The following is a 23,280-nucleotide window of genomic DNA, read 5'->3' on the forward strand; positions in this document are numbered from 1 at the left end:
TGTTTGGTTTTTTTCAGCACTTTCGCGCCTAAACTTCTTCCAAAGCCACCACCTTCTCTTTTCTCCGCACTCACCACTTTCTGCAGAAACCAACTTCCACTCATATCGTCGCTCGCCGCATCGAAACGTGATGGCGATGTTGTCGTTTTGGGCATCGAAACCAGCTGCGACGATACCGCCGATGCTGTCGTAAGTAATCTTGCCTTCGGTTTTTTTCATTCGTTCTTATTTTTTTGCGTTTGATGGTTTGGTTTGTCGTTTAATGGCTTTTGTGTGTGCTGTATAGGTGAGAAGTGACGGTGAAATTCTCAGCCAAGTAGTGTCTTCTCAGGTACGGTGTCGTATTGTATGTGCTGAATTTGCTTTCGTGGTTTTCCCCAGTCAAGTGTGAAATAATTGTGGATTTAGGTGAAATTGATGCTGAATTAGTCCTATTACCTGTTTTGAGTGGGGAATATTAATTGATGATTCATTTGTGCGAGTTTGGATTGGTTAAATGAAGAAAATATTTCAAGTTTGCAGTTTCCTGAATAGAGGTTTTGAAAGAGATGGAAACGATTACTTTTCCAAAAAACTAAATAAATTGAAACAAACTTGAGTTTAAAAGTTGCAATTAGTATGATATATTTTTTTAGTTCTTGTTTCCTCAACACCAATTTTATGTGTGCACGTGTGAGCTTTTGCCTTTATTAAGAAGTTAATTCAAATACATGAACCTTTATATATACTATGTTTTAAAATTAGAAATTTTTTTTCTAGGGAAATTTCAAAGTGGCAGTTGGTCAGAGATAGATAGATAGATAGATAGATAGATAGAGAATCTTTTTTTTTTTTTGGGAGGGTTTAGATTGCTTTGAACATTTGGTGTTAGAAAGGTTGGTCATGCTTACTGCCTGTATTTGAAAATTTTGCTCTAGAGCATTTTTGGTGGTGCATCAGCTTAGATATCAGATGGGTGGGTGAGACTTTCTTTGAATGTGGTAATGCTATATGCATATCCTAGGCCAGAAAAAGAACACAGAAGGGGCATTCTTGGGAAGCATAATAAGATATAATAATGTGACAGAGTAAAAACAAAAGCCAAGTAAGCAAATTGCAGAGGTAATTTTCTTTGTTGTTTGGTTAAAATGATTTTGATGCTTCTCAAAAGTTTTATTGATCATTTTGAGATGTGTGGGAAGAGAGTGTCAATCTGTTGTGAATTGTGATTACACTTTCTGTGTAATGATTAATCACTAATGATCTGAGTCACGTATTTTTTATTAAGCACCTGATTTCATTGAATGTGAAAATGCTTATGTTCTATTGGATGCCTTTAGAAATATTGTTGTTTTCACTTGTTTCTTGATCAACTCAATAATGTTAAATATTTGATCACTTTTGTATTGGAATTGAAAACAACAACATTTAATCTTATAAAATCTTTACAATGGGTGTAATGCATAAAAATGATCTTCCAAACATTTGATGTTATCTTTTACTGTTGTACATGTGCTCATCAGGAAAGAATATCACCTTATATCTTTTTGTTATAGGTTAATTGAGAAAGATTTGCAGTTTCCATTCATGGCCCAACTTATTTCAGGTATCATTCCTATTTTTGGGTTTTAGTTTTGTTAGTCAAGAAGTGGACCAGGCGTGCAACTGATTAAGCCCATTAAGGGTGTGCTTATGTCAGCAAACCAACAACTGCCTATAAATAGGAATAACTGTAAAGTGTAATCAGTTTAGGGGACTTTTGGAAACTGAGAAAGCGGTGTAAGGACGAGGGAGGAGAGGGGAAGAGAGGTACATTTCTCACGTACATTTTCTGAGTGGAGACGAGGGAGGAGAGGGGAAGAGAGGTACATTTGTCAGGTACACAAACTCATTCTATTTTAATTGTTTCGTTCTTTTCTTCTTTGCATATGATTTAGATGAAGATTGCAAGATTGTTTCCAGGATTAGGCAAAGATCGTTGTGGACATGGATGGATTCAAGCATCTCGATCTCCAGCAGGTATACACATATTATAAAACGTTTCTAATATTAAATTGTGTGAAAATAACCAACGTGGGTGTTACACTAATTAATTATGCGTTTATTCTAAATCAAGAACCTTAATTTCTTTCATAGAACAAGAATGTTTGTAACTAAATTACGTTCCAAGATTATGAATCCCCTTCTTTCAATTTCACCGATTCATGAATTCTGTAAATTCTTGGAAAAAGATTTGCACTAATTGCTAATGGATCTCTGGGTCGAATTTCTATATGATTAATTTCGGTTTGTGTTGTTATAATTGCAGTGTGAGAAATTTAAGGAATTTGGAGCACCTGAGTTTCATCATGACTGCGCGAAGGAACTCGAAATTCATAGTGAGTTCAAAGTCTGTAAGGTGGCCCTATTCATAACACGTGTGAAAGGTAAGTGTGCATATAGACCCACATTAAGGTGCAATTAATTAAGGTGATGCATTCTTGCATGCAAAACTGCTCCTTTTGGATCCAATTTGGCCATCCTCATAACCCTAGCGAAATCTACCCTCCTAGGACCATGATTCTACTATGAATTTCGTGTTCCATCCTGCAGCCATGGCTGATAGCAACTCTGGTACCCCCAATTCCTTTAATTTCTCACACTGCAAAAACAACAATCAAAGGCCAAGAATATCAATTCATCATATTGAAATTCAACCGGAAGATTTATCAATTACTTTGTTGCATGCATAACCAAATTTACATACATCATATACAACCAAAGTTGTAACTGTGCCAAACAAATTACGTATATGCAAATCAAGAGGGAAAGAAAGGGATAAAGAACAAGAAAAGAAAATGAAGCAGCTAAAGAAAGAAAGTTATACATTATTATGTGATTGATGCTTCTCTTGAATTAAAGGGTCCTTATTGATTTAACAGTGTTGATGTAGGTTTTCAATGCTGATTCTGGACACCAAATGAGTTTCATGGTGTGTGACTGTGTGAGTGTCTAGCTGTGCACAGTTATATATCTTCAATTTCTGAGTTTTTTTGGATATCGTGTGCGGGTGATTAATAGAGGTAGTGAGGGGACACTTTGACGTATGGGGTAGAGTTAGGAATATATATATATATATATATATATATATATATATATATATATATATATATATATATATATATATATAGTAGGCAGCTTGATTTCTTAGTTTTTATGCAACTTAAAAAAAATAAATTAGTCGTGTCTGTTAGTTGTGGCCCATAAGAAAATATTTATCGAAGAACAAGAAAGGAGCTTTCATATAAACTTGATCGTGTAAAGAAAAGGGTATGTTATTTGTCAACTCCATATCTATGCCTATAAGTTTGAACTTGAATTGATTTGAGAGTGGAAATTCTTGTAGGTGACATTTTCCACAGTCATGGTGCTTGAAGACTCACATAAAAGGATTACATTTTTTTTATCAAGATTGTAAGAGACACTTGATTGTCACATCTAAATTTTATTAAAATAAAAATAACTTTAATTTAAAAAAATATTACATTCAATATTAAATAATGTTCATATATTTCTCTGGTGAATAGTGTATTATTGATCACATTAATTATTTTCCTTTATTATATTTTTAAAGTTGTAGTGGTGTAATGATTTAGGAAGTTATTAAATAATTTTAGTTATAAAAAAAATTAAATTCATTTGTTTGAATTATCATTCATTAGAACGATATATTGAGGTAAATAATGTAATGGCGGCCTTTTTAAAGTATGCTTGTTCAAACCAGTTACTCTCGCTATTAATCTTCCTTTAATATACATGTTATCAATTTTAAAATATGTACTACTTACGAGTTATAATAGTTCATAGTTGAAAAAAAAAACAAGACATTGTGCCTTTGTTTCTCCCTCACAGGATGTAACTTAAGAAGCTAACATTATATGAAAAATATGTGTTTTGTATAATAGTAAATTGATCTATAAGTAAACTAAGGAATTTGTTTCAACATACAATTTTGACTTAAATAATTTTTTATTGTCAGTAAAATACATCGTCTTGATTTTACTACTTAAATTAATATTGTTTTTATTTTAGTACCACATATTTTTTTATATTTTAATGCTCACTTTTATTGAAAATTCATAAATGATTTATAATTAACGATGTGATATTTTATCCTTATTAAATGATATGTAATTGATGATATGATACTTTATTAATTTGTTACGACATCATTTAATGAAATTTTACTTATCTTATATACTAAAAATTAAATATAAGATATCATCTCCGATATTTATTTTTGAACTGTCATGAATAGATTTTCTTAAATGTAAAAAAGCAATTGAATATAATTAAAGATACATTATAGATTTTTGTAAGAAGCAAAATGAAATGCTATTAATATAGAGATGGAGTGGAGTACAAGATGGAGTGGAGTACAAAGACGATATATTATAACTCATTCATTGCATAGATTTATTTGAATATAAAAAAATATAGTTTGGATACATTGTATTTATCTTTCTATTTTATGGCTATCATTGTCTTTTTCACTCTATTTTTCTTGCACTAAACAAATGATAACCGGGGTTAGTTGCAACTGTATTCATTTACAAGCGTAAGGTGATGGGGTAAGAGAGGAGGGTGGACAATAAGTTCGATCTTTCTTTTCTCATACCACCATATAATTAATTATGTTGAGAATACCATAGTTAGAGAGAGAACTGTCAGGAAATTTGAGTAAAAGTAAAAAAAAATGATAGAAAATTAGAAGAAAATATTTACACCAAGCAAAAAAAATAAAGACATTTTCACAGTAAATGTCATGACTATGAGAGAAAATCGAGAGAATGCAACAAATTAGCAATATGTTGTCTGAACAAACTAAGAAACGAATCCGTAAAGCTAAACTATACAGCTCTTTGATTTACCATTTACTCTATCCAGATTTATTACTATGATAACTATTAGACATTCACTATCTAAGGTAGTTTGTTACTAAGGTCATAAAAAAAATGATCAAATGTGTAGTTATGTGTGCAAACAAGTTTTTACCTACATAGAGGAATGCACATATACAAACGGTATACGGGTCCGTTTGGATGCAGGCCAAAAGATCTTTTACCATCTTATCTACTAGAAAAAAATCTTTTACCATCTTATCTACTAGAAAAACATCTTTTATTTTTTTTAAGAGTGTTTGGTTATTAAATTTTTTTAGCTTTTATAAAAGTATAAGCTTTCAGCAGATCTTTTTTTGAAGCTCAGATTTCCAGTTTGTGAAATTTTCTTTTCGGAAATCTGTTCCCTAAATAATGCTTGGACAATTATGTCCTCAAAAAATTTCAAAATGACAAAGCATGCTCTCCTCATTTTCTAAACCCTCAAAATTTCTCTCTCTTCTTCCTCAAAATTTCTCTCTCGTGCTTCCAATCATTCTTCGTCATTCTTTCCGATCATCCTTCGTCATCTCTTCTTCTTCCTTTGTTAGCATCACAGGTTAACCAATTCTTCATTAATTTCTTTTTCTTCTCATTAAATTTTGAATTGTTATGGATTAGGGTTATGCTTTTGTTTGTTTCATTAAGCTTGTGAGATGTCTCTCAATCAAGTTCTTGTGAAAAGAAAGAAAGCAGAATGGTGTGATAAAAATACTGAGATTATGTTGAATATGTGCATAGAAGAGGTGAATGCTAGAAATAAACCTCACAACCACTTCACTAAGCTTGGTTGGGCAAATATTGCAGAAAAGTTCAATAAGGCAACAAATTTGAGATATGAATATAAACAATTTAGAAATAGGTGGGATTCTTTGAAAAAGGAATGACAATTATGGGCTAAGCTTATTGGAAAGGACACGGGTCTTGGCTGGGATGGGGAGAAGAAAACCATTGCTGCTAGTGATGAATGGTGGGAAGCCAAAATTCAGGTATGTATTATTCAACGAAAATAGAGTTTTTGTGGGGGTCAGTCTTTTGTTCTTTTGTTTTTTATGTGTGATTCTGTTTCAATGAAAGAAGGATTAATAGTTTATCTTGGAATTCTGATAAAAAAAATAGATAATCATGAAATTGAACAATGTGTTTTAATTACAAAGATTCTTGATTTATGAAAAAAAATTAATTCTTGATTTTAGAACAAAACAATTACGCACATTTAGTTTATGTAACACACATTTTTTCACACAAATTAATTCTTGAATCCATGTCCATGACGTTCTTTTTTAAACCCTGGACGTTAAAATTATTGAATTATGTTTGAAATTATTCTTCGTCTAAATCATATCCATACAGAAAAAAGAAAGAAAAAAAATTAGGTGTGTATACCTAAGAAAACTTTACATGCTCTCCATTCTCGTTCTCAGGCTTTGATGGTTGTCCTAGTCATTATGATACTTCTAGTTCAAAAGAAATGCAAGTCGATCTCCCCATAGTCTTGGATATATAAAAGATACAAAGCTAGCATGAGGTTTATAATTATCTTATCTATTTCTATTTTCAATTGATTAATATATTTATTAATAATTAGAAAATGTTTTTTTTTTACATATTTCATGCTTTTAATTAAGAATTTTAAGAAACAGTGATAATATCTTTTGTTATTTTCTTTAAAATATGAAATAAAGTTATAATAATGAGAATTTTTTATAGTTATTCAAAAATCAACTAAAATAAAAAAAAGAAGACACACTAAACGCATGGCCTAATGTTTTCAAGATAGAGGGAGCAAAAATAATTTATTTTACAGGAGCTTAAAAAAAGAATTAATAATGACAACAAAAATTATTAATTTTTTATTTTATTTTAGATAAAAAAATAAAAACGAATTTAAGAACATGACACATTTTTTTGTTATTTTTTATATATATTTGACAACATTAGCCTCTTATCTAATTTGAAGTTAGAAACTATGGGTATTATATATTATATTATGTATTTCCTTCAAAAAAGAATATTACATTATTATGTATGAGAATTGAGACCCACGATGAGCATATACAACAATATATATGTGTGTGTGTGTTGAAATTCAAGTCATATTTATTTAAATTTGATTTTTTTAAAATTATTATTTTATATCATAATTCATCCAAATATTTAACATGGTTAAAACAGTATTATCAAATATTTAAAAATAATAAAATTGATTCATTTAATATCATCAACATAATATTTTAAAATTGACTAATATAAATTAAAAAAATGAGATTTACTATAATAATTTGAATCACGCTATTTCCTATAATGTGATCATTAATATCATAAACATAAATAAAAAAAGGTAAAACAAATAACAATGTACTTAAAAGTAATATTTTAATAAGTTCGAAGTTTCAATCCTTACAACTAGAAAAATGCTATTTAGCAACCGAAATCAGCGACCAAAAAATTTTGGTGTCCGGCAGCGACCGAAGTATCGACCACACTGTTATTGGTGTAATTCGCGACTGAATTTGCGACCAAAATATTTTAAAATATAACATATAAGATTAAATTCTATTTTTACATAAATTAGAATATGTATATTTATATAATTTTTTTTATTTTATATATTATATTTATCTTTTAAAATAATGTTTCTGATTTAGTGACAACATTTTTTATCTATATTAAAAAATTCATGTTATTTATTGTAATATAGATAAAAAATACTGTCAGTAAATTACATAAATAAATATTTTAAAAATAGAAAATATTCTCAATTTATTTAAGTATATTTATTTACTATATAAATTAATTTCAGTTCTCACAATTGAATTAAATAACATATATATAATGCCTACCAACATTGCTTGTTTTAGCATTGCTGTGAATTTTTATCAAACATTTCTTCTCCTCCAAGGCCCCAACGCTTTCTTTTCTTCTCTCTCGATGCTCCCAGTTCCACTTTCATGGCAAAGCTTTTTATTCCATCAAAATCACTTTGATTTTCACATGAAATTATAAAACAATGTTCACATATCCATTTGCTTCTCATTGATAGTTCCTAATCCTCAAATCAACTGTATTTTAATTTTCTCTCCTTTTTATTCTTTTTTTCTTTTCTGTCAAGTTGTTGTGATCCATATAGGTTCTAGGCAGTAATTTTTAAGATTCCTTGTATTTTGATACTTTAAAGAGTGAATTTTTAAGCTCCTAGAATCTCCATTTGGGTGCAGGAATAATCTTCATCCATCCTTTCTTCATGTATTTCTCTCTAAGGAGAAGACAAGAGTTCGAATCATTTTCGGTTTTGAAGAATAAAGATAGGTGGGAAAAGGTGAGGATTTTCCTAATCCTATAATTTTCAATTTGCATGCGAATTTGATTCTTAGAGCACTAAGTCTCTCTTTGTCTAATTGGTTGCCGTTGTTAGTCTAATACACATTTAGAACCTGTTTTTGATTTGTATTGAGCCCCATGCCCCAATTTTGTTCTGTAAATATGGATTTATGAACAGCCATGGTAATTGCCTTGGTGTTAAAACAAAGTTGGCCAAGGACTAGTGTCTTAAAGCTTATTAAAATTAATATAATTTATTTTCTTGAATTTCTTGCTGTTGGTGAATTTATAAAATTAAGAGCTTTTCATGCAGGGATTTCCCATATGTCTAATGCATGATATATGATTTTTAGTGACAATATTGTTGTTGCTCTAAGTTGCAAGTAGAATAGGAGCCTTGCAAGATTGACCAGCCAAGTATTGAGAAGCCTTCCAAGCCTTTAGGAGGATGCATTAAAGTGGTATAAGTCAACATCGAAATTGTAGTTGATAGTGATTGTTAGCAATATGCTCGAAACCCATACAAGCAAGCCCAAGAGGAATACGGTGTGAAAACAAATCATATATTAGGCATGAAAATATAAAAAGCAGTCTCCTTTTGCTCGACTATATATGTGTGTGTGATGAAAATTTAAATAATTTCAGAAAATATACTTTGATATTTTGTTAATTTTATTAGGTGCAGAACTTATAAATTCATTTAATTACCTTATAATCTACTTCAAACAAAATGAAATTTGTTTAGTACACAAACTTATTTTAGTTGTTTATAGTTTATTTTCAAGCTAATTGAAGTAGCAGTTAACTTAAATATAAGTTAGTAGCATTTTTTTCTTCTCAAATTTTATTTTCTCTAATTTATTTAAAAATATTTTTTATCCTTTATTGAATTTAAAAACCCTTTTACCTATTTTCATATTGCTAATTTATTATGGGAAACTATATACTAGATGACATGTTTATTTTCTTTTTTATTATGAAACTTTAAATACTTCTTTTTATATTTTGTTTTGTAAAACAATTTATTTTAATGAATTATTGCATTGTTAATTTTTTATTTATATGTAAATATTTGGTCCTTAAAAAAAGTTAATAAGCAAATCAAGCTTATATGGAAAAAAAAATTCTTTGTTGTTTACAAATAATATTCTTAAATAAAGTATTTAAATGTTCAAAAATAATTTTAAACAATATAAGTTTTAATTTAATTATAATACATAAAAAATGAAAAAATTATTGAAAATCATATTAGTTGATGAAAATACTTAAATATGTAGGTACATAATTCCTTCTTTAAGATAAATAAATAATTAGTTACACCATATCATGAATTTTTTTTAGTCTCATAGCATTATATCTGGTAAACTATACTCGATAACATTTTTTGCCCACTAAGATATAAATTCTTTTGTATTGCTTGAATACGTGCCATCCTGTTATATATGATTATCTTCCCATGTTATCATATCTCCAACTCTATAACTTTTAGGCATAAGCAAGAAGTTATGTTCTTTCTTCGTGTTTTAAAATATTTTAGAATTATGTTGATATATTATTGTTTTAAAATATTTTAGAATTATGTTGATATTGTGTGCGCTCTGGAATTAATTTTACATGCAAGCTGAAGTTTTGCATTGTTGCACTAATTAGTTTGATACCTTGCTCCTTTTCTTAGGTATATGCTATTTTGGCTTGTTATTTTGAGTGCAAAATTTGCGTTTGCTTACTTTCTTCAGGTTAGTGATACATAGTCCTGGGATTAGTAGATATACATTTGGAATTATACATAATTTGTTTGTGTGTGTATGAAGGTACATATACTGGTGAGCATATATGCATGTATGATTTATTGTCTTATTTGTGTAGTTTGTAGATCAGGCCTCTAGTGGACCCAACAATGGCTATTATAAAAGAGGATAATATAAATTATGTTTGTCAAATTCTTTTTTAAGAGTCACTGGATTTGTCAAATTATAAAAGAGGATAATATAAATTTGCTAGTAGAAGGGATTTGAATCCACAATCTTGCCCTTACCTTGTCCCTTCAACCACCAAGCAGACCTATCTATTGGACTTTTATATCTTGACATAGATCTAAAAGAGAAAAAATTGAACGGGCCTAGCTGATTATTTTAGGGTGTGTTTGGAAATCGTTTTTTATCCATGTCAAATGGATGTTTTACACTTCCAATGCTTAAACATAGAAACAAGGTTAATGTTGGATTGGTGATGAATAATATCCAAACACATTTGTCTTTCATAAAGAAATGTGTTTGCAATTTGTGCTGACAGAAGTAGGAGTATAAATCTTATGTTTACCTATTGAATTGCTAGTTATGATCTTTCACTTTTAGAAAATACACTTTTAACATCGGTTATTTATGACATTCTACATCGGTTTTAAAATCGAAGTTGAAAGTACTGATGTTGAATGTATTATTGTTAACATCGGTTTTTAAAAACCGATGCTAACATAAAAATGCTAACGTCAGTTTTCTAAATAACCAATGTTACATATAAAGAACTACAACAAAATAAGTGTATACATGATGAACGTTGACATCGGTTTTGATATAAAACCAATGTTAACTAATAGATTAACATTGATTTTCTAGAAAAACCGATGTTAACTAATAGATTAACATCGGTTTTTTTATGTATAACCGATGTGAACGTCCATCATCTATACACTTATTTTGTTGTAGTTAGCTATATATAACATCTGTTATTTATAAATAATCAATGTTAACGTTTGTATATTAGCATCGGTTATGTATAAATAACCGATGTTATTAGAAATAACCAACATCAGTTTATTGAAAAACCGATGTTAAGGTGTATGTTGACATCGGTTTTTCTAAATAACTAATGTTGTTTACTATATTAACATTGGTTTTTATTAATAACCGATGTTGTTTTCATGTTTTTTTTTGTATAAGCTTTATGTTTTTACAATAAACCCAAAATTGTACCTGTAAAATGCAATTTCAGACCCAATTCACAACAAATAAACATTTTATTATGCTTTCAAGCAATTTTAATCACAATAAACAATGAATAATTGATTTATTATTAACAACTATCAACAAATTAATTCAATGTTCAAATAACATAGGAAATGGAAAAAATATTAAACCAAAGTAAATTAAGCTAAACTTAATGTCCCTAAATCCTAGCTCTGAGCTTTAACTCGGAGATAATATTGTGCCCACTGGATCCGAAGCGCCTTTAATCTCTCTGGCTCCAATGGTCTAGGATCGTTAAAATAATGCATGATGAAATAAATGATAAGTTAATAATGTAATACAAATTATAAAAAAAATTGAATTTGTTTGAAATAAACGTACCGCTTTCCAATTATTCCTAAAACTTCCTAATATGATGGTGGACATCCAATGCATGACATAATAGCCGCACTCAGTGCTTCCTTTTAGATATTAATTAAATAATTAGTGTACCCACACATAAGAAGTATATATAAGTGGAAGTTTTATGTAAATGACGTACCTTGACGACAATCCACCTAGCAGCAGTCTTTGATTTAGGCTGTGGAGCATCATCAAGACCTTTTAAGGCACTGTTCCAGACGAGTAACAATTGATGTTGTTGAGGTATTTCAATGCAAATGTATTGAAAAGAACACTGACCTGTTAATTATCCCCTTAAGGTAGTTGTATGGCCTGTTATGCAATGAACAAAACCAAACAACTAGGTATTCCTTGGGCAGGATGACCACTATCTGCCAGTGTCCCCTGTAGTGGAGACAAATATGGGTTAGTATATTAGTAAACATTAATTAAATTCAGTTATTTTGTGTGACTTACCCATTCAAGTAGGCTCCAAGGTAGACATTGTGTTTTGAACTCTGCATCCAACTCTTTATGTATCTTCCAGCCTCAAACTGCGATTGCCCAGACCTCTGAATGGACTGTGGCTCTAGGAATCCATACAGATCAGAATTCCCCGATCGTATACTTGTTTGAGTCAGATGCCTATTTATGTTAAGTCAAAGTTAAATATTTATGAATTGAAAGCAATAACTTAGGTAATTAAAAGTAATCTAAAATGACTTATAGAATCCACAATGTAACACTGATATGCTGAGACATTGACCACCGTGTACGATTTTGGAGAGCTCTTCATGCTTTATGTAGAGTGAGAAGTTTGGATTAAAGACCCCGAACACGGTGGCATTCCATGTAACCGAGTAAGGCCTCAACAAAAGCTCTGGGATGGTCAATGTCATCAGATAAAGCAGATCATCGACCTTCGGATCCGGGTTTTGAGGTGGTTTTTTCGGAGACACAATTGCCTGTTCATGAAACAAAGTTAAATGTCCTAATTTGAGTCACATTGAATGAATTAATTCAAAAAGAAGAAACATATAGTAAGAGTAAAGTACCTGCTATATATGATAAATGCTTGACCAGGTGTGTTAGCTAAGCAAGAAAGGTATGAATTGTCTGCCCCACTAAGGAAACCTCATCAGTGGGTACAGGAACGGGAACATCTGGATCTTTAATCTCCTCCACACCCACCTTTGCTTCGATGTATAAGCCGCACCTGTCTGAGTCACCTGTCTCAGGATTGTTTCCTGAGGGATCAACACAACTCTCCTTTGTGCTTACTCGAGGACCTGAGGGACCAATCAGAGGCTCCAGAGGCAGTGCAAGTCCCTGAGATTGCATCTGGGACCGAAACTGGGACTGCATCTGGCTGAATGATGTCATAAGCTGTCGAGTCACTTTTTATGTGATCGACTCCTCTAGCTGGTCCCTGATTTGCTGGGTCAGCTGCTACAATTCTTCAGGAGGCAACGAGGAAGAGCTGTGGGACATCCGTGGAGCTGATCCAAAGTATTTCATGATGGTGACACCGGCTCCAGCAGCACGGACACGTCCAGGGTGCTCTGGACATCCAATAGCAGTAGTGAGAACATCCTAACGTCGATGGGGGACGAAGGATCCTTGTGACGCCTGCTCCTCAAAGGAATCCTGCACAGAAAAGACACATTTGCACATGGCATTCACAAAATAAAGAAATATAATTCTAATGGTTAGTTGAAAATGACTTGCGATCTTTTCAACGATTTCCTTTGCAGCCTCAATCGTCATCTCCCCTGTTTTCTTGGTGCGGGCCATCTTCCACTTCACGTGGCGTCTGACGGGGGATGGAGGGTCGATGATGCCATCAACACTTCCTGATAGAGGTTGAGATATTCCAATGCTTGTAACCTATGAACAAAGAAGCTATCAGTAAAGCAATAATTATAGCCATGCTACATAGCCTAACTGCTTTTTTTTCTAAATTATAGCAATACTACACATCCTAACCCACTATTAAAAAGTTGATGGGTTGACCTTCAAATAAGTTTAAAAAAAAAAGGGCAGTTAACCCACCATCCCACCATTGGCTTAGGTTGACCTGTTTTTCCATCTAGAAATCATGCATCATATATAAATGGAAAAGATGCTTCCCACAAACTAACTACCACTGTTCTTTTTGGCCAAGCAAAGACAAAAGCAAAAGTTAAAGCTAGTTTCATATGTTTTACCAACAAAATTCCACCCTGAATTCCAAACTCAACTTTTATTGTCTTTGTAATGTCATTCTATAAGAATTCAATCAGTTTTAAAAGGTTTGGAGAAAGATATTCTCATGGAAAGACAATACAAAGGCAATACAAGTTGATCTGATAGCTTTAGATGCAACTATAAAGTAGTTCCATGAATAAGATGGAGCTACTAGTTCAAAAATTGAGAGTGCAAAAGATGGGGAAAGGTCAAAACCATTGAATATTTCTATTCTTTATTTCTATTAATTTCAATACTATTACTTCAGTACAAATTTTCAAATAAAAATAATAGAGTTAATCTATTTTTAATAACTATGATACACACAAGAAGAAATGTCATCATCTTTAGCAAATTCTCTTCCAAAGAAATTTGCAACTACAAAAGATTTCCAACAAGTCAAACTGCCCCACAACTAGCTTTAGATGCAACTCACTTGAATTCAACATTAATTCCCCCTCTCAAATGTGTATTACCACATTCAAATTATCAACAAGTCAAACAGCCCCACAATATGACTCCACAAACATGAACCAAAATCAAAGCCCAAACTAACCATTGCCCCCAAATATTCAAAGTGAAATAAACTCTAACAAGGACTTGCACAGGCAGGCAAGTCCTTGAATTTCATAGACTTCCACCCATATGTAGCTGTTTTTGAATTTCAATATCTTATTCCTAGCTTTTTTTTCCTTCTCTTTGCGCCCAAGAGAACAAACAGAATTAAGAAAACTAATAGAATGAAATTGATTGAAAATCAGAATGATACAAAAAATGTATGATAAATGCATATAATGTAGGGACTTCATCATCATGATGCATAATATTAAAAGTAAAAAACACACAAAGGTATTTTCTACCTTACAAAGGTTATGGGCTGCTGGAAATCAATTTCTCATTTTTAGGAATATATGAGACCATTTGTGTTACGGGGATTAAATTTTGTTATCAGCTTCTAGAAACAAATCACAACTCAAAAGCCAACTACCCTCAAGCCAAATAATCACATCCACTGGCATACCTATCTCCCTCTCCTACCTAGCAAACACACAAAATCTCAACCACCCAAAAAAATAGAATTCTATATGAGTATGCTTTTTGCAGAATAAGTATAATACAAGCACTATTTGTTGGTCAATGGCGTGAGCCATTGAACAACAGAGAGAATCTTCTTTGCATTCGCACTGTCACAATCACAAGAAATACAAAAGCCTCAGGATTGAATTAGTCTTTGAAACTATGGATATACATTAACCCAATGAATATTATAGCGTATAATTTATCCATAGTCCTTCTCTCATTTATTAATTACTGCTTACATATCTTTATATCAGACCTTGAATGATCAAACATAACTCTGCCTAGTATCTTATCAATTACATCCCAAACCTAAAATTAGACGAGGAAGGGTGTGTTTGTTTTAGTATTAACAAGTCTCAAACGCTAGTTGAATCCAATGTCACAAGATTCTTGGATTGATCTAAGCATGCATCAAAACGTGTGCCGACTACAAACAAACACATATGAAAACTATCTTACGTGGCGACAATAGGTTGTTGCAACAATAAAGGGTTATCAGCTGCATAAGCTTATATCAAAAAATTGAGGCCAACAAGGTTATTGAATGAAGAACATGAACTAATTAGACAGCAAAAGTTAGAGTACCTAAACTGGGAGCAGCAAGACAAACAATTAGTGTCTTTGGCTTCAAGCATCAATGGCACCGAGTCTTCACACAAAATAATGGTTGGAAGATACTTGAAACTTAAGCTTTTAGACCAAAGCCAAAATCAAACAACTAAAACTGAAACTAAGTGTCTAATAGATAGGAGCAATGAATGACTATATTTTTTAAACATAATCATAGTAACACGAATGGGTAAGAAAAACTAACTGGTTTTGAAACAAAATTAACTATAATGAATAACCGATGTTAACCGTGCGATGTTAAATCTAAAAATTGTAGTAGTGTTTGAATGAATGTATTTAGGGTTACTTTTGACAATCTCCCTCCTCTGCTCGAACTTATTAGTTAAAGTTTTGATTTAGAGGATATAATGTGAAACAAATCCTTTTCCTAGCAACTGATAAAACAAACAAAGCCATTTCCTAGCTTATTATAGGTGGGTAGGTCAAACGAAGGCTTGTATAAACCACTTGTGTGTGGTTTATTGTGGATACACTTATAGACCCTCAGATTCATCTCACCCACAGCCACATGGTGCACCTTTACTCCATTTTTTTTCTTCTTTTACCCACTTCCTCCTTTTTTGTTTTTTTGTCATGCACCAGAAAAAAAAAACTTGCTGCTCTCTTATGTTGGGGTGATTTCCAGTGAAGGCGACCCTCCCCCACAGCATTTTTATTTATTTTTACATTTTTTTAATTTGGGTTCTTCTATTGTTCTTTTTAATATGAGCAAGGGCTGTGATGACTGAGAACATTCCTCGATTCTGATAAGGACCAAAGCAAGTTGTTTGGTCTGTGATGACAATGTTTGTGCGTGTCTGAGCCTCTAACATCTCCTTTCAACTTATGTTTAACTGTTAGAACTTAGAACTCATTGCACATCTTTGCTATAAATGATTTAAGTTCATTTATTTCTTGAATGTTATTTTTCCTGATATGCATTATAAGCTGATTGATACAATGCAACCCTTCTACAAGGAGAAGACAATTGAAAAAAAAAATTATGACAAAAAGTCCTTAAAGTTGGGTGTGAAGTGGTAGGGTTGTTAATATAGCATGTTTCTGTTATGCAATCTCATAGTGTGTTTGGATTAGCTTTATTTACATTCAATATAAGTTTTTCAGCAACGAACTCTTTCTTGAGCAGTTTTAAAATGACATCTTCATGTGTTTGAAAATATTATATACTTATCTCTTGTAATTTGAAATATTATATCATCACAAGTTGCTGAAAAAATGAAAAATCTAATAAATGAAAAAAATTATATTTACAGCGGGTAATTATTAAATAGGTTAAAATCTAATAAATGAAAAAATCTATTAAATCTTAATCTTAACAATTATATTTACTGCGGGTAATTATTAAACAGGTTCAAATCTAATAAATAAAAATAATGGCATATTTTCTTTGAACAATCGAGCTGTTTTTTAATTTATTTTAAATTTAAAAATTAATTGTTAAACTAGACAAAAAACATTTAAAAAACATTTTAGAATGTAAAATTAGCGACCGAATCAGCAACCGAAATTATTATTTTTTAAAACTTTATTATTTAGTAGCGAACGACCTTTATTTTAATTTATTTTACAATTAAAATTTAATTTTTTTATCAGCGACCAAATTAATAAACAAATCTTATTTTAATTTATTTTATTAAAAATTTAATTACTTGTTAGCAACCAAATTAGCTACCCCAAACCTTGGTTGCTGATTTGGTCCCAAGCAAAATATCTAACTACCAAATTTTGTGTGCTTGCGACTCAGTAGTTTGGTGGTGAAATAGCAACCGAATGAAAATTCGGTTGCTGAGGGTTTAGCGACTAGGGTTTTTGCGACGTACATTATTCAGGCGCTATTTGAGTGGCTAAGAGATTTAGCGACCGAATCAGTCGATCACTAAAGCATGCCTTTTTTGTAGTGCCTTAGAGTTCCAATATTAATGGTATTTAAAGTCAAATCAAACAATTATAAAAATTTTGATCGGTTTGATTTTGACCGGATCTATAAATTTAAACCTATGACCCAACCCATAAGATTTTGATCGATTTGTTCAATTTTGACCCACATAAATAAACTACTCAATAAAAAATCAAACCCAATACATAAATGACATAATCAATACTGTTCCAATTAGATTTGATTAATTTGAATTCTCGAGTGACCCCTAACCATACACACCCCTACTTAACATCTCTACATAGGCGGATCAATAAATATGTTTCTGAGATTGTTTTTTTTAATAGCCTACAATGCACACAACTTAATGCTCAACTCAAATAATTATATTATTAATAAAATCTTTTTCTTATTGAAAAAATATAATATTATTGCATTTCGTAGTTGATGGCAATTGCTCCCCTTTAAGTAGTGTTTTCAAAGCATCACATTCCTAGGGTAATATTTTTTTTAATACATTCATAATTAAATTAATAACTCTATCAATTATAATTAATTAATAAATTAAAAATTCTCTTGCCACGTTGCTAATTATTTTGGTCAACGTTTACATCTTGACAGTCAACAGAAGTTATTTAACATCTCGACCAAAATTGCCCATCTTTCAAATCAAGGATCAAAATTTCAATTTAAACTACATATAATTTAGGAACGACTATTTAATTAACTAAATATTAGAAGATGACTAAATAAAATTAAAAGTTTAATGTTCATGTATTGATAGTGTCGTATAGTTTTATACTGTCATTCAATCATACATCATTTATGAATTAAATTAGGATAAATATTTTAAAAGTTAACAAATTTATCATACATGATAGATTAAGATTGAATACAACTTTTTACACTAAGAGTGTATTATCTTTTTTCTCTAAAAATCAATACCCGAGATTGAATCTTGAGTATACAACTACATTAAATATTTAGCAGGAGGATTCTGTCAAAACAAATATTTAGTGAGTTTTACTATTCATAATAATATTTTACCCCACTCAAGCATGATTGTCTTTGGTAAAAGGATATATGTGGTCTATAAATAATAATTTTGATGATAAATACATTTGATTGCAAATTAATTGATCCATATATTGAATATTTGGTTTTCTTAAGTTAATTCATTTGTATATGTTAGTGGTGCTGGACTACTTGATTCAATAAATATATTTGATTGCAAATTAATTGACCAATATATTGAATATTTTCTATTAGAGCGAATCTTTTTCTAATAATTTTTTTGTTACGATATTTTCTAAGAATTTACCAATTAATTAATTTAAATACTTTGAAAGAATGATTCATAGTTAATCTTGAAATTGAACAAGGTATTTTAATTACAAAGATTCTTGATATATGAAAGAAAAAAGAAAGATCAATTCTTGATTTTAGAACACAATTACGCACAATTAGTTTATGTAACACACGATTGTTTCTTCTCATACAATTTAATATTAGAAAGCTTTTGCATATGTTTACCTGTTGGAGAGATGCTTGAAGCCATTCATGTCCACGAAGTTCTTTGTCTGACCCTGGAAATTAAGAATATTGAATTATGCTTGCAATCTTGTCAAAATCATTCTCCATAGAAAAAAGAACGAAAAAATAAAATTAGAATGAGTCTATGTTGTATACTTGATTCAATCTCAGCCGTTAAAGTCTTGAAAGCCACGTGTTTGGTAGCGATTCACGTGTTTGGTTTTTATCAGCACTTTGGTGCCTAAACTTCTTCCCAAAGCCACCACCTTCTCTTTTCTCCGCACTCACCACTTTCCACAGAAACCAACTTGCACTCAAATCGTCGCTTGCCGCATCGAAACGTGATGGCGATGTTGTCGCTGCGACGATACCGCCGATGCTGTCGTAAGTAATCTTGCCTTTGGTTTTTTTCATTCGTTCTTATCCTTTTGTGTTTGATGGTTTGGTTTGTCGTTTAATGGCTTTTGTGTGTGCTGTATAGGTGTGAAGTGACGGTGAAATTCTCAGCCAAGTAGTGTCTTCTCAGGTACGGTGTCGCATTGTATGTGCTGAATTTGCTTTGGTGGTTTTTCCCAGTCAAGTGTGAAAAAATTGTGGATTTAAGTGAAACTGATGCTGAATTAGTCCTATTACCTGTTTTGAGTGGTGAATATTAATTGATGATTCATTTGTGAGAGTTTGGATTGGTTAAATGAAGAAAATATTTCAAGTTTGCAGTTTCCTGAATAGAGGTTTTGAAAGAGATGGAAACAATTACTTTTACAAAAAATTAAATAAATTGAAACAAACTTGAGTTTCAAAGTTGCAATTAGTATGATATATTTTTTTAGTCAATGTTTCCTCAACACCAATTTTATGTGTGCACGTGTGAGCTTTTGCCTTTATTAAGAAGTTAATTCAAATACCTGAACCTTTATATATACTACGTTTTAAAATTAAATTTTTTTTTCTAAGGAAATTTCAAAGTGGCAGTTGGTCAGAGATAGATAGATAGATAGATAGATAGATAGAGAAGCTTTCTTTTTAGGAAGGTTTAGATTGCTTTGAACATTTGGTATTAGAAAGGTTGGTCATGCTTACTGCCTGTATTTGAAAATTTTGCTCTAGAGCATTTTTGGGAGACTTTCTTTGAATGTGGTAATGCTATATGCATATCCCAGGCCAGAAAAAGAACATAGAAGGGGCATTCTTGCGAAGCATAATAAGATATAATAATGTGACAGAAAAACAAAAACCAAGTAAGCAAATTGCAGAGGTAATTTTCTTTGTTGTTTGGTTAAAATGATTTTGATGCTTCTCAAAAGTTTTATTGATCATTTTGAGATGTGTGGGAAGAGAGTGTCAATCTGTTGTGAATTGTGATTACACTTTCTGTGTAATGATTAATCACTAATGATCTGAGTCACATATTTTTTATTAAGCACCTGATTTCATTGAATGTGAAAATGCTTATGTTCTATTGGATGCCTTTAGAAATATTGTTGTTTTCACTTGTTTCTTGATCAACTCAATAATGTTAAATATTTGATCACTTTTGTATTGGAATTGAAAACAACAACATTTAATCTTATAAAATCTTTACAATGGGTGTAATGCATAAAAATGATCTTCCAAACATTTGATGTTATCTTTTACTGTTGTACATGTGCTCATCAGGAAAGAATATCACCTTATATCTTTTTGTTATAGGTTAATTGAGAAAGATTTGCAGTTTCCATTCATGGCCCAACTTATTTCAGGTATCATTCCTATTTTTGGGTTTTAGTTTTGTTAGTCAAGAAGTGGACCAGGCGTGCAACTGATTAAGCCCATTAAGGGTGTGCTTATGTCAGCAAACCAACAACTGCCTATAAATAGGAATAACTGTAAAGTGTAATCAGTTTAGGGGACTTTTGGAAACTGAGAAAGCGGTGTAAGGACGAGGGAGGAGAGGGGAAGAGAGGTACATTTCTCACGTACATTTTCTGAGTGGAGACGAGGGAGGAGAGGGGAAGAGAGGTACATTTGTCAGGTACACAAACTCATTCTATTTTAATTGTTTCGTTCTTTTCTTCTTTGCATATGATTTAGATGAAGATTGCAAGATTGTTTCCAGGATTAGGCAAAGATCGTCGTGGACATGGATGGATTCAAGCATCTCGATCTCCAGCAGGTATACACATATTATAAAACGTTTCTAATATTAAATTGTGTGAAAATAACCAACGTGGGTGTTACACTAATTAATTATGCGTTTATTCTAAATCAAGAACCTTAATTTCTTTCATAGAACAAGAATGTTTGTAACTAAATTACGTTCCAAGATTATGAATCCCCTTCTTTCAATTTCACCGATTAATTAATTTTGTAAATTCTTGGAAAAAGATTTGCACTAATTGCTAATGGATCTCTGGGTTGAATTTCTATATGATTAATTTGGGTTTGTGTTGTTATAATTGCAGTGTGAGAAATTTAAGGAATTTGGAGCACCTGAGTTTCATCATGACTGCGCGAAGGAACTCGAAATTCATAGTGAGTTCAAAGTCTGCTAGGTGGCCCTATTCATAACACGTGTGAAAGGTAAGTGTGCAAATAGACCCACATTAAGGTGCAATTAATTAAGTAAGGTGATGCATTCTTGCATGCAAAACTGCTCCTTTTGGACCCACTTTGGCCATCCTCATAACCCTAGCGAAATCTACCCTCGTAGGACCATGATTCTACTATGAATTTCGTGTTCCATCCTGCAGCCATGGCTGATAGCAACTCTGGTACCCCCAATTCCTTTAATTTCTCACACTGCAAAAACAACAATCAAAGGCCAAGAATATCAATTCATCATATTGAAATTCAACCGGAAGATATATCCATCCATTTGGTATGTGTTTAATTATTACAGAATCTTTAAGTTTATAAAATATCAATTACTTTGTTGCATGCATAACCAAATTTACATACATCATATACAACCAAAGTTGTAACTGTGCCAAACAAATTACGTATATGCAAATCAAGAGGGACAGAAAGGGATAAAGAACAAGAAAAGAAAATGAAGCAGCTAAAGAAAGAAAGTTATACATTATTATGTGATTGATGCTTCTCTTGAATTAAAGGGTCCTTACTGATTTAACAGTGTCGATGTATGCTTTCAATGCTGATTCTGGACACCAAACGAGCTTCATGGTGTGTGACCGTGTGTGAGTGAGTCTTTCTTTTTATTTCTTTCTCTCTAGCTGTGAACAGTTATATATCTTCACTTTCTGAGTTTTTTTGGATATCGTGTGAGGGGGTGATTAATAGAGATAGTGAGGGGACACTTTGATGTACCGGGTAGAGTTAGGAATATATATATATATATATATATATAAAAGGCAGCTTGATTTCTTAGTTTTTTTCTTCTCAATATGCAACTTAAAAAAAAATTAGTTGTGTTTATTAGTTGTGGCCCATAAGGAAATATTTATCGAGGAACAAGAAAGGAGCTTCCGTATAAAATTGATCATGCAAAGAAAAGGGTATGCTATTTCTCTACTCCATATCTATGCCTATAAGTTAGAACTTGAATTGATTTCAGAGTGGAAATTCTTGTAGGTGACATTTTCCACAGTCATGGTGCTAGAAGACTGACATAAAATGATTACATTCTTTTTTATCAAGATTGTACGAGACACTTGATTGTCACATCTAAATTTTGGTATGCGGAATAAATTGAAATAAAAATAATTTTAATTTTAAAAAATATTACATTCAATATTAAATAATGTTCATATATTTCTCTGGAGAATAATGTATTACTAATCACATTAATTGTTTTCCTTTATTATTTTTTTAAAGTTGTAGTGGTGTAATGATTTAGGAAGTTATTAAATAATTTTAGTTATAAAAATAATTAAATTCATTTGTTCGAATTATCATTCATTAGAATGATATATTGAGGTAAATAATGTAATGGTGGCCTTTTTAAATTATGTTTGTTCAAACCAGCTACTCTCTCTATTAACCTTCCTTTAATATACATGTTATCAATTTTAAAATATGTACTACTTACGAGTTATAATAATTCAGAGTTGAATAATAAAAAAAAAAACTAGACATCGTGCCTTCGTTTCTCCCTCACAGAATGTAACTTAAGAAGCTAACATTATAAGAAAAATATGTGTTTTGTATAATAGTAAATTGGTCTATAAGTAAACTAAGGAATTTGTTTCAACATACAATTTTGACTTAAATAATTTTTTATTGTCAGTAAAATACATCGTCTTGATTTTACTACTTAAATTAATATTATTTCTATTTTAGTACCACATACTTTTTATATTTTAATACTCACTTTTATTGAAAGATTCATAAATGATTTATAATTAATGATGTGATACTTTATCCTTATTAA

At 31.1% G+C, this 23,280-nt stretch overlaps 2 long non-coding RNA genes and 1 other non-coding gene across 3 annotated transcripts; all 3 read left to right on the forward strand.

The window, feature by feature from the left end:
* Positions 1–16,214: 16,214 nt before the first annotated feature.
* LOC114407941 lies at positions 16,215–16,308 on the forward strand. The gene has a single exon (XR_003665748.1). It is a non-coding gene; the product is annotated as a small nucleolar RNA snoR126 (small nucleolar RNA).
* Positions 16,309–19,175: 2,867 nt separating this feature from the next.
* Positions 19,176–20,902, forward strand: LOC114405427. Its single transcript, XR_003665215.1, has 3 exons — positions 19,176–19,295; positions 19,393–19,437; positions 20,601–20,902. It is a non-coding gene; the product is annotated as an uncharacterized LOC114405427 (long non-coding RNA).
* A 44-nt stretch (positions 20,903–20,946) lies between these two features.
* Positions 20,947–22,372, forward strand: LOC114405412. Its single transcript, XR_003665203.1, has 3 exons — positions 20,947–21,063; positions 21,353–21,768; positions 22,024–22,372. It is a non-coding gene; the product is annotated as an uncharacterized LOC114405412 (long non-coding RNA).
* Positions 22,373–23,280: the final 908 nt, after the last annotated feature.

The sequence above is a fragment of the Glycine soja genome, chromosome 3 (genome assembly GCF_004193775.1).
Source record: "Glycine soja cultivar W05 chromosome 3, ASM419377v2, whole genome shotgun sequence".
NCBI lineage: Eukaryota > Viridiplantae > Streptophyta > Magnoliopsida > Fabales > Fabaceae > Glycine > Glycine soja.